This window comes from Numenius arquata, chromosome 3 (assembly GCF_964106895.1).
Source record: "Numenius arquata chromosome 3, bNumArq3.hap1.1, whole genome shotgun sequence".
Lineage (NCBI taxonomy): Eukaryota > Metazoa > Chordata > Aves > Charadriiformes > Scolopacidae > Numenius > Numenius arquata.
Window position 1 is genome coordinate 8,742,730 of NC_133578.1, and position 12,350 is coordinate 8,755,079.

Genomic DNA, 12,350 nt, shown 5'->3' on the forward strand with positions numbered 1-12,350 from the left:
TTCTATGCAAAGAAGGACCTACATTCTTTCCAGTATCCCAGCTTAAATCTGTTTGTCTCTGACTCCTCTTTTCTGTCTGGTTCTTCTGTACGGTTTTCCTGCAGATATACCCATTTACTGCCAAGACACTATTTTATTCACCTTTCCCCTCATGTTTGTTCACCTGTATCATTTAAAACTGGTTGTCCCTCTTTACTGCTTGTGTGGTGCCTCATTATCTGATTCCCTATAAATGTAGACCACAATATAAAGCCTGCGTTTTTGTTCCACACCGATACCATTTCTAATCAACAGATACTTGCTCCAGTGTCTGCTCCAGTGTCATCTCTTGGTTTCTTTCTGAAATGTAGATATGATGAACGCTGGAACTGAAAAAGTATGTTTCAAATTTAATTTCTGAATATGTTGTTTAATATCCATACTCATAATGCTTAATTGTAAGTTATCCAATTGCCTATGAATTGATGAAGCTTGATGAAAAGGGGAGGTTTAGATTAGATATCAGGAAGAATTACTTTACTGAGAGGGTGGTCAGGCACTGGAACAGCCTGCCCAGGGAGGTGGTGGAGTCGCCATCCCTGGAGGTATTTAAGAAACGTGTAGACGTGGCACTTCAGGGCATGCTCTAGTGCCCGAGACTGTTGGTTTGTGTCTCTGTGGGTGGGATGGTGTGTGGTTGTGGACATTTGTTTTGGTTTGGTTTTGGTGTTGGTGTTCTGGGATTTTGGGGGTTTTTGTTTGTTTGGTTTTGGTGGTTTTGTTTTTTGGGGTTTTTTTTTTGTTGGTTGGACTCGATGATCTCAAAGGTCCCTTCCAACCAAGAAGATTCTGTGAAAATAATAGTAGTTCATCTGCTTGTTTAATAAGCTTGCACCAAGCTTCCAGTAAGAGAAGAAAAAATACTGGACAGCCCAAAAGACTTGGGTTTATCCACCTTTGTGTAAACTACTAAAACTTTGAATGTTTTTACTGGAGTACTAAGTAAACAGCTGATGAATTCATGTTTTCTCATTCTCAGGGAATGGAGATAGATGTGAAGGAACCAAGTCTGATTAATGTGGTAAATACATTAACTCTGACATGCATCATCCTAAAACATGTCCATTAAGCCTGATATATTTGAGCAAACACATTTACATTAAAGAACCCTCAAAACCTGGAGACAGTTTAGGTGAGGTCTGTAATGAATTACTGAGATAAATGTAACAGAATAAGTGACAGAGGAAAGATGGTGAACAAATTGATCTGCATTACAGCCTGTGCAGTCAGTAAAGAGAGGTGATCCACATCACTGTGGAAAGGTAAAAGGATAATCCAGAAGTTGCTTAAATGTCAGGCAAATCCTTGGATGCCTCTAATGCATTTAATGAAGAACAATATTCAACTGATAAAATGTCTTTCGACCGCAAAAGAAATCCTCTCTTGTCATGAAGTCTCAATGCCTGAGAAAGCAACTTATCACTGTCATTGTTAATTCCTTTCATCAGGCCATTGATAGAAGTTGAGAAGAACCATTTAGCAATCATCTTATCACTGATATAGCAGTTGAATCATTCATTTACACATGATCAGATAAAGGAAAATGTTTGTTTTATCTTCCCATCCACCCAGTAAAGCTGTGGAATACCTGTGAGGTTGCTGTCTGTAAAAGCCGTCAAACAAAACCAGTTATCACCAAATCCATTTCCAATCTGGGTCGGTTCCTATTTCAAATCTGCATGCTCAAAAAAGTTATGTTTTGATACAAGTTGTGATAAGGTATTAGATTTTTTATGAATCCCCTATACATGAGCAATGGTACAAGCACGCATGTATTTTTTTTCTACGTCAGTGATAAAGCCATTTTCTAAAGCCCCGTGTGCATGTGGAAGCTGAGAGATAGGCGTTAAATCTGTAGGTGCTGACTATATCGCTTTAGTAAGCGTGCTTCCTGGGCTGGAGGTTTGAAATGGGACTTCAGTGTAGCAGGCAACCTTAACAACAACCTTACTTGCTGTATCTAACCAGCTTGGATGTTAATGCAAAGGACTAGATTCCCAATTGCTAAAGCAATGATGAACTAATAAATACTAAAATAATCTGCTTCCCTCTAGCAACATCAGGATCCAAGCTTGTTCGTTAAAAAAACCCAACCCAAACCGAAACAAACAAGTCTTAAAATCTAGTGCCACAAGGAGCCTGGAATATATAGAAGAGACCCTCACAATCTCCTTATCTATCATGGTCTCACTGTCCTCAGAATGTTTCAGACAGGAGGCACGTGTGAAAGTGCACAAACAGAACGGAGCTCGGCTGGATAAAAGGCAATTACGTTTGTACTTTCACTCTCCTAAATGCCTCCATCAGTTCCTCAAAGTTTATGCCATTTCATGCCTCCATCTAATATCCCCAAAGCATTTACATTTTAATGCAATTATCAAGCACTGTTCTTCCCAGTTTGTACTTCTAAATCTTCACTTTCTGATCCTTCAACGCCAGTGAAATGACCTGTGTCTGTGGTTTACTTACTTTTCTGAACCAGAGTAGCTAAAATGAGGCATCACTGAGGGGAAATCTTGTTTAATAACCAGTAGGCATTGCAAGAACAACTGACTGTCTTGTGCGTAGAAACATACCCCTAGAGGTACATAGGTTAGAAGTCCTCCTGCTCAGTTGAGTTTCGAGTATTTTCAAGCATATCGTTCTAAATCTGTCAATGACAATGTGCCATTTCTTTGGGAGGTTTTACACAACATTTAGCAGTCCTGTGTTCTTATGCTGCAGTTTTCATGTTACTGAAGATGTGGTGTGGTCATGCTGTTGGGTGGCCTTCCAGGGTGGTGCGGAGCAGCATTCTGCATGTACCAACGCAGGACTTGCTCATCACAAACAACTTGCGCTGGTGCATAAAGCTGATTAAATATCCTCTCCTTCTACTAAGTTGCTCTGCATCTTTTCAGTGGAATTTTATTAGCACATGTTTATCTTATGGGTGAGAAGGTGAACAGGCTACTCTGCAGAATGGAGAGACCTGAGAGAGGAATAGCATTATGTGGGTTTGGGCCACTGGAAATGGGATGAATAGTGTCTGCTGTACTGTGTTCTTCACTCTTGTTTGGCATTTGGGCGTTTCTGCAGGGATTAATTTTGAAATGATGGTCTGAAGGAGCCTATAATAATGGAGTGAAACTTTCTGTGTATTTTTCTGGTTGTTACTTATGTTCCTTGAAGATGATGGAGAACCTTGCCAATGTGAATAATAAGAAACTGACGTCCATTAGTGTCTTCTAATTTATGTCAGCTTACCTTCTTCAGAGTCTGGCAAAGACAAATCATTTCTTTGTACTTTAAAAGATAGCACACATAGCACTTGTCTAATTGCCAATTCTTCTGCAGTGCTGCTACAGCCTACTGTCTAGCTTGTCTTCCTTCTGTGGAGAGAATTAATATTTTGGATCAACACTTTCTTATTAGCCACAATGATTTGCTGTTAATTTCCCTCTTTGTCATTACATTTATTCACCCAGAAATACCAAATTTTATCACTAGAACAAGAAGAAGTGTAGCTCTTTATACATTATGTATAGGATAAAGTCTAATTACTATTCAAGATACTAAGAATCTGCTGGTCTCGTTCAGGCTTAAAATGTCAATTAAATAGGATGGCCAGGTTCTTCAACTCTGAAGTTACTGCTGCTATGTTGATTTACACTACTTTACAGTCTAGCCCAAGCTATATTCGTTTTTATCCCTCAAATCAGGACTGCCTGATTATCATACTTACTACAGGATAGTACATGCCAGTATTCTCTATAACATTCTCTATTTGAAACTTTTCTACTTTACATGTTTTTTTCTTCTGGCTAGGACCATGTGTAGATGTGTCTATGAAGCTTCAGTCAGGCATTTCCTATTAACTCTGATTCATATACCTGAAGTACAACTGAGCAAACTGAAAAGCATTTTGAATGAGTATGTGTTGAGTTACTGTAAAAATTTGTTTCAACTGTGCTTAGGTGGACTGTGTGCTCCTTTTCTACAATGACATCTAGTAGAATTTTTATGAAAAATACATTCTCACCTGAATTATCAATTATATCAATTATATATCCAAGTCACTCTCCACGATACTCTGAGAGAGTTGGGGTTATTCAGCCTGGAGAAGGCTCCAGGGAGACCTTAGAGCGGCCTTTCAGTCCTTACGAGAAAGTTGGGGACAGACTTTTTAACAGGGTCTTTGCAGTAGGACAAGGGGTAATGGTTTTAAACTAAAAGAGGGTAGATTTAGACTAGTAGAAGGAAGAAATTTTTTACAATGAGGGTGGTGAAACACTGGAAGAGGTTTCCCAGAGAGGTGGTAGATGCCCCGTCCCTGGAAACATCCAAGGTCAGGTTGAATGGGGCTCTGAGCAACCTGATCTAGTTGAAGATGTCCCTGCTCATTATAGTGGGGTTGGACTTAAAAGGTCCCTCCCAACCCAAACTATTCTATGATTCTATAAATAATAAACCCTCCTTTCTTGGGCTTTGCTACTTACAGGTATGATTTCTGAGAGCTGAGATATGTCTTTTCTGTTAGAGAATGGCAAATGAAGGGAAACACCCATCCATGCCTTGAATGAGCAATCCCCAGTTAGGTGTTCCTTAGTGTGCAATTATTGGCTCCCAACTTCTACATTTCAGGGTACTAAGGGAAACAGAAGGCTGTTTTTTCTCGGTGAAAAAGCCTGGAAAAGCCACATTTCTGCATTGCGGCAGATCTGTTGCTTACCTTGGATTCACATCTTGCATCGAATGTGAGGACTTCTTCTTCTCAACTATTACTCATCTATAAGGATTTCTTAAAGATAGTTGCGAATCTGTAAGGGTGATTGATTGGCAAGTGCAGAAGTAAAACCAAAGAGGGACATACAGCCAAAAAAAGAAGAGTGATAGCTCTCCAAAGTATTTCTAGGCTGGCCTCATAGAGAGCCAGGCTGCAGCTGGACTGCATTTAATTATCTTTTACATAGACCTTAAAGTTGTTCTTCACATGAATTATAAGTCTCAGTATTTCTTTTCTAGTAGGACTAAAGTTGTATCTATTTCTAATATCCTGTCTCCTGAGAACAGTGAATAGGTTTTTAGAAAGAAAGTGTAACAGCGTAATACAGAGAGATCATTCCAGACATCATTGGCTGTGGGACTTTCCCGGCTGGAAGCTGCATGTAGACCTTCGTATTGAATTTAATTCCAAGAATTATCCATGTTCTTTTTCCAACTCGTTTAAAGTTTTGTTTTCTGTGACAACCCTGCTCCAAGTAGCTTGCCACCATTCTTTTCAAGCATGCAAGGAAGGGATCTAAATGCATGGAGGGGGATGGGAAGCACTTATTGCAAATAAAAAATAAATCTACAGATAAGTGCCAAATTGGAGTACAAGATGATTAGTACTCGTTAATAATTAAAAATAATCTTCTGACTTACTAGTAGAAATGCATTTTAAGGTGGGGCTGGAATTAAAATGAGGCAGCAGTTACCTGGTTCAACTCAGGAAATACATTTCAAAGATGGGACTGTGGTCCTGGAAAACTGTGAAGATAACTGTCAAACTATTAGACAAATGACATATTGCGGTTGGTGGGTTTTGCAAAAAAAAAAAACTTGACTAGGAAGAAGCAATAGAAAAGACACTGAATAAGTCAGTAACGTCTGTATTTATTGTGTTTGTTATTGATATTATAAATAAGCATAAATTGTAATCCCAGATTCAAGCAGCCATGAATGTAGACTGGTGGATCTACATTGAAAATACATTGCACAGTTCTCCCATTTACCTTTGCTTAATATACATTAGATGTAATTCCATTTCACCAATGCAGTACACATGGGAGTATCAGGGCTGTGAAAGCTTGTGTCTTTTCTAGTTTTACCTAGGATAGCCTTTGGGGGTTTTTAGTTTTGCATACGAGTTATACTTCAGATCTAGATAGGAAACAATAATGCATTCATCTTTGACTAATTGGATCAAATTATGGTATAAACCCAGAAGGAATAATCTACTTAAAATTGACATTGATTTGGCAGAAATACGTTCATTTTTTTGTGGTTGCTTTAGCATTGCAGATGAAGAGAAGGATGTGCAAATAAAGAGATCTGTTTTGCCATCTGTAGTTTAAGTTCTTCCTGCCAATGCCACATGTAGCTTAAAGATGTTTATTAACTGATAAAGGAATTTTGCAGAGACCTATTTACATTTGCAATATTATTCTGAAAAAAAAAGTATTAATTAATAATTTGGCATGTTTCAAAATACTAGAAAAACTATACTCCATTTTTCTGTCACACAATTACATGTTCTCTGGTTCTATGTGTCAGTTTAGTAGAAAGTCTTGGACTTCATAATGCAAAGAAAGGTAATTTGTTAGAACTTCTGTATTCTGTTACCAATGGGAATTGTGCCCTTTTATTGTGTCCTACATACTCCTTGAAGAAAGCCCATTCAGTGTTACATATCTCTCAAAACCTTCTTTAAAGGCTTAAGTGAGTCTTAAGTGAGTTCTTTTGAAAACAGCTTGCTGGAAATTTCCCAGTGAAACTGCTCTTGTTACAGAGCTATTTCTGACTGATACTTTTTTTCCTGAAAATATCTGCTTTCTGTGGAAAATTCTGGTGGTTCCTCCAAGATTTCAGCTGAAATTTGTGTCAATCATGTGCAGTTTTGTAGGCCAAAACTTGAAAATGTATGTGAGGAAGATCTCAAACCAGCTGTAGTGGTGAGCACAGGGGAGAATTCCACATTTTTCATGAGGTAGGATGCTTCTTTGAAAGAAAATGCTACTAGCGTTATACCTAGAAAGCCTGATGTAAGCAAAACTACCTATGATCTTTTTGACCTAAAATACAGTTCTCCTCTTTGTTACTGTTTATTTTTAATGTTAAGATATGCTGGCCATCAAAGTAAAGTAACATACACACTTCTGTAACTTTGCTACCTCCAAACAGAAAATCAGGTTTTTGTCAGGCATTTGAAGTACCGATAATGTCTGTTTGCAGTAATTGCATCTTGGATCCATCAGTATGTTTCATTAGTAAGATTGTGGTTCTACCTTACGGGGAATGGCTGAGGTTATTGAGCTGCTTCTGGAAATCCTGACCCCCTCAAGCAGCACTGAGAGGCGGGTGCCCTCTGTCAGTCATGGCCCAAATTGGGAGAGAGGCAAAATTTTACTTACAACACAGTAGGGACTATAATTATTTCCTCTCAGGACATATAAGTCCTTCCCTGTATGCTCACATCCCGAAATGTCTCCCCATGTTATGTTTAATTCAAAGTGGGTGAATTTTTCTGACCATTGTGAATTACATTCTGTATGCGCATAAGACAATATACCTGCTTAACAGAATTGCTGATTTACACCTTATTTTAGCTCTGTGGGTAAAACTTTGGATCCTGTGGTTTCCGTCAAGATTTTTATGGATGATTTAAGCATCATAATAAAACTCACATATGGTTTAACTAGATGGTCAAAATAACCATGAGTGAATATATAGATTTCTTAAAAGTATAACAGTCCCTATGTAAATAAAGATTGATACGTGATTTGTGAATAGACTAAGCATCTGTGAAACTCTTAAGATACAACATAAAAAGACTTTATTAGAACATGAATCTTTACTTTACCTGAGGAAACATTTTGAAACACTCTCCAGTTATTCAGTTAAAGTTTTTTTTTGGAGTAACATGTGGCATTATATCCCCCTTAGTAAAAATATAGTTTCACATTATTGAAGAAATGTGTATCAGAAGCTATGTTTAAAAGGCATATTATCACCTTATGTCTTCTATTGTATGAAAATCATGAAATCTCTTGGATATGTGCTAGGTCTCAACATAGATTTACAGAATTTCAACATTAGAAAGACTAACATGTACCTAATCTAAACGGGGGACAGATTTTGCTCCATTGCTTGTTTTGAGTAGTACCCTATTTTGCAACCGTCAGTGTAGAACTTAGCCTGAGGGAGGCTGGACCCAACGTTTCTTGTGTTGCACTGGAAGCAATTCCCTTCATAGTAGCTGTTCTGTGTTTTCTTTTACTTTTTCCCCAAATTGATTTTCCTTTCACATGCATTGTGTAAAAAGAGAACAGGGAAGGGTGCTATATACAGCATAAAACAGACTCAGACTGAGAGCTCCTCTCACTCATGGAGTGACCAATACCAGTGCCTCTGAAGGAACACAAAAGCAAGGTCAGCAGTCAGCTTCCCTAGATATTCTCCCCCAGTCTCCAGTGATTTGTACCAAGGGTAGTTTCTGAGCTAGAGGTGGTGTGTTTCTGGTATCTTTGTGGCACATATTTCAGAAGAAATAAAAAAAAAAAGTTGAAAAATAATTAGGTTTAATGATCTGTTGCTGTTATTTAAGTTGCATTTTTACCTGAGCTCAGAAGAATGCCCTAAAAGACTGTAATGAATTCTAGGTTGTCAGTTCTTGTCAGTGGATTATGTTTACTTCTAACTCTTTAATTTTTGCATTTCAGAGAAAGATATAAAAAACCCACAAAAGGAGCTGCTATTGTAATTTTCTCCAGTGTTGATCTCATCTTTAGAATTCATGATACCTATCAGCCTGAATGTCCCTTTTCTCTTCTCCCCTTGTTCGTACCCTCAGAACAGTGCACAATTTTCAAAGATCCATTTTATTCCATCTAATTTGGGTGCTGACTCTATGTTGAAGAGGTCTTGTTGGTCTATTGATACCAAAAACCTCTGGTAACACACACCGGTGATGTTGGAATACACCAAAGCCTGTCCAACTGTACAAATGACCATGATGTCCAGCTGATGTAGGGCACGAATTGCATGACCACCTTGCCCATGACAATATTAAACCTGAAAATTATTGAGGAGTAGGGTGTTCAACAGACTTTCAGAAAATTTTCTATGCAGTGTTAACTCCTTTTGATTAGTGGCTGAGAAGCTTCTCAACATTAAAGGTCTTCCTCAGATTGGCCTCAAAGCTCTTACAACACCCTGTTATCAAGATTCCCCTGCAGTAAAGAGTTTCTTGATCTCCAAGAAATTTCTCTAAATTCTTCCTTATTTCTGTTTTCAGTTTTGAGAAATGTTCCTCTACAGTAGGACTTCCAGGGACTTTATTTTATGCCCAGACTCAAGTCTACGTGATGGGAGGGAAGGAGGGAGGGGGGGAAGGAGATATTTCAGTGTTTCAGACTTTTGATTCTAGTCCGATTATTCAGTGAAATGGCAGATGGTGAGTCTGTCTGTGTCCACTATAAAAAACAATACCATTGTGTGAGCTTCTTTCTTTCCTGGCGGGGAAAGAGGCAAAAAAACCCAGAATCAGGCAAAGAATTTGGCTTGTATGCCAGGAAAAATTTGCAAGCAAAAGCAATTAAGTTCATATATAACTCTTTTCAGACTTTAATGTTTTGCAGAATCGTTTTTCATCTATTGAGTAGTACTGTCGCTGCATCAGAGATCTAACTTTTACATATTTTCATTATGCAGTCTTGTGCAGCTTTCGCTGATAACAGTCATTTGAAGTGTCAGGGCAACTGATGAAATCAGATGGACCATGAACGGTTTGGTTTGAAAGCTGTCACCGAGATGTATAATGTATTTTTTTATTTTGCAGTTGCTTCATAAAAGTTTAAAAACACTGCAAGATAATGTATATTAATTCATTCAGTAATACAAATTGTTCTGAGAGATACTTTTTTATTTGTATAATATAGCTTTAGGGGTGAATTAGTTACTTTTATTAGTGAAAAATTAACATCTATAAAGAACTTTGCGGTATACTCTGTGGATTTAGGACTAGGTTTTTGAGGATTGCTCAATATAGCTGAGTCACAGGATTTTTCAAAAATCTATCTTTAAGTGTCGCAGTGGGAGCTGCTGGGCTTTGAGCACTTTGAAAGCCAGACCCTTTTGTGGTTGTTCAGAGTTAAAAATTAGTGAGCTGTTTTAAAAATCTGTTTTCCACATGGTGTATTTCCTTTATCATGGATAATGTCTCTATGAAGGAAGACTATAATCGATTAAAACTATTTTTCCTTTTAATTAAATGTGACACTGCTGGTGTGCTCCTCCATCACTCTTCCAATTATTTTGGGAACAGCAGGAGACTGTATTTTCTTGGAAGTATGGCCCTCCATATTCATTTCTTTTGATGTTTTGCCATTTCTTTCATGGTCTGTTCCTAGACATACACAAGGTAAGAGTGAACAAGACAAATCCTTATGTCACTTTAAGAAACATGACCTTAGAAGATAAAATAGGGCTCATCTTCCAGTTTGCCCTGAGCAAAAGACTTAGCTTTGCTGTTTGGTATACACTTTGAGTCTGCTTAATTGTCATGTAATAATTAGGAAGGATGGACTGTTTAGTTTCCTAGAGAACGCTTGAAAAGGAAAGGATGCTACAAAATCATTGAAAGTCCCTGTGGAACTGGGTTGCAAAATCAGGTTCATCATTAACCATACAGAGAGTAAATGGGAGACTCTCCAGACTTTTGTTTTCAGAATGTGCTTTTCTGTGGTGTTTCCAGTTTCCTCCACACGTCTCTGCTGAAGAGCTCTGCCTCTCCAACATAACTGGTGTTGCACAAATGTCTTTCTTCTGGTCAAGTGGAAACTAATGGAAGTCCTTTATTATTCTGTATTTTCCTTTATTTACTAACTCTGTCACTGATAGTCATTAGTTGAAGCATTGTCTGTCCATGAGTTAACACACTGTTTAAGGCTGATTATCTGCAGAGGCAAGGACAGACACCTAGTATTTTAACTTACTTTTCTGTACTCTGTTATATCCTGAGAGGAACAGTTCACCCGCTTCTAGACAGGTATTTTACTATTCAAAAACAAAACAAAAAATACCTTAGGGGAAGGATACCTAGAGTAAGAGGGTTCAGTAGCTGGGATACCTCCCTTTGATGCAGCAGATCCAAATATAATTCTCTTCTTTTTCACATTTCCTAGATAACCTTCAGCAACTTCTAAAATCATTATGGCACGTTAGCTCAAAAATGTCATGGAAAACGTAGTTGCTGGCTAGCCATGGCTTCCACACCTTATCTTCTTTTACCCATGGAAAGAATTAATTGGGATGCAGCAATTGTGTGAGAGAAATCAGTCGCTTGTTGCCCTTTTAAAAGATAGTGTGGAGTTCGTTCTGCTGCTGCGGCTCAGATAGGCCCTGCAAGGTTAATGTGCTCAGTATGACTTTCAATCTTTCCTTAATCCTGAGTGACGAGGATAAGAAGGTAATGAGGACCATGCAAATATAGACTGCTCCTCTTTTGACAAAAACCAGGAAACATAAAGAGACATCTAATTTATCTGTAAGTAATTTCTTACTTGCTATCAAATAAGACCCATTGAGATTAAGATATTAACAGAAAATGACCATGTTAATGTTCTTATTTCAAAAACAAATAGGCAAAGCCTATAGAGGAGAAATTTTTCTGAATTTCCGAGAGTATTAGAAACACTGCAGAGGAAAAAATCATGAAAATGACTTGACAGAGGACTGCTAAACAACAACAGACTTAAATAACAAATGGGCATATCATTAAAAAAATCAATACTCAAGAAGAGATGGAAGAGATATATGGGTCATATTCTGCATCTTCTGTTAGCGTACAGTTGTTCACTGCAGTATATCTTTTAGTCAGTGTAGCCTTAAATTGTTCAAAGCAAAGGAAATTCCACTACTTCCTTTGGGAGTGTCTGCCACAGACTGAAGATCTCGCTGTCAAGGGATGTTTCCAGATGTTTAACCTAAATTATGCTCATTTTCCAACCATTACTGCTAAAGTTCCCTCCTTGATGCTTGTACCTCTCAGAAGGACCGTGCCATCATAGTCCCTTCGATATGGTTTGCTCATTATACAAACAAAAGGCAGGTCTCTGGAAATTGATAGAAAATGATGGGGCAGGGTGGTGCTGTTACATCATAGCTGATAGAATAGCAATGTGCAGGTATCTACACTTGCATCTTTCTCTGTTCCATGGTTAGTGGAGCACCTTTGCAGTAGGATGAATTAGCTGGAGGGCTGTGAGTGACCATACTGCTTCCATACCAAGTACTTAAGGTATCCTTGTCTGGCATTGTGTTGGAAAGTGTACACGTGGCCAAAATGGGATGTGCAGAACCAGAGTGTAACAAGGTAAACAAAGGCATGGCTGTTGCTGTCCAAGTTTTTCAGGATGCTCTGAGAGATGGCTGTCTCTAGGAAATTCTGAAGATCTTAAGTTTGTGTAGGAATAAATGATACATTTTGATTAACACCTTCTTGTAAGAGAACCCATTAAGCAAGCAGAGGTAGGGAGAGGCCAAGCTTTTGTGGAGTGTGGGTTTATGTA

At 38.2% G+C, this 12,350-nt stretch overlaps 1 protein-coding gene across 1 annotated transcript in view; it reads left to right on the forward strand.

Moving 5' to 3' along the window:
* Positions 1 to 12,350, forward strand: part of NCKAP5 (NCK associated protein 5) — a 371,849-nt gene that overhangs the window by 324,348 nt on the left and 35,151 nt on the right. The window lies entirely within an intron of this gene.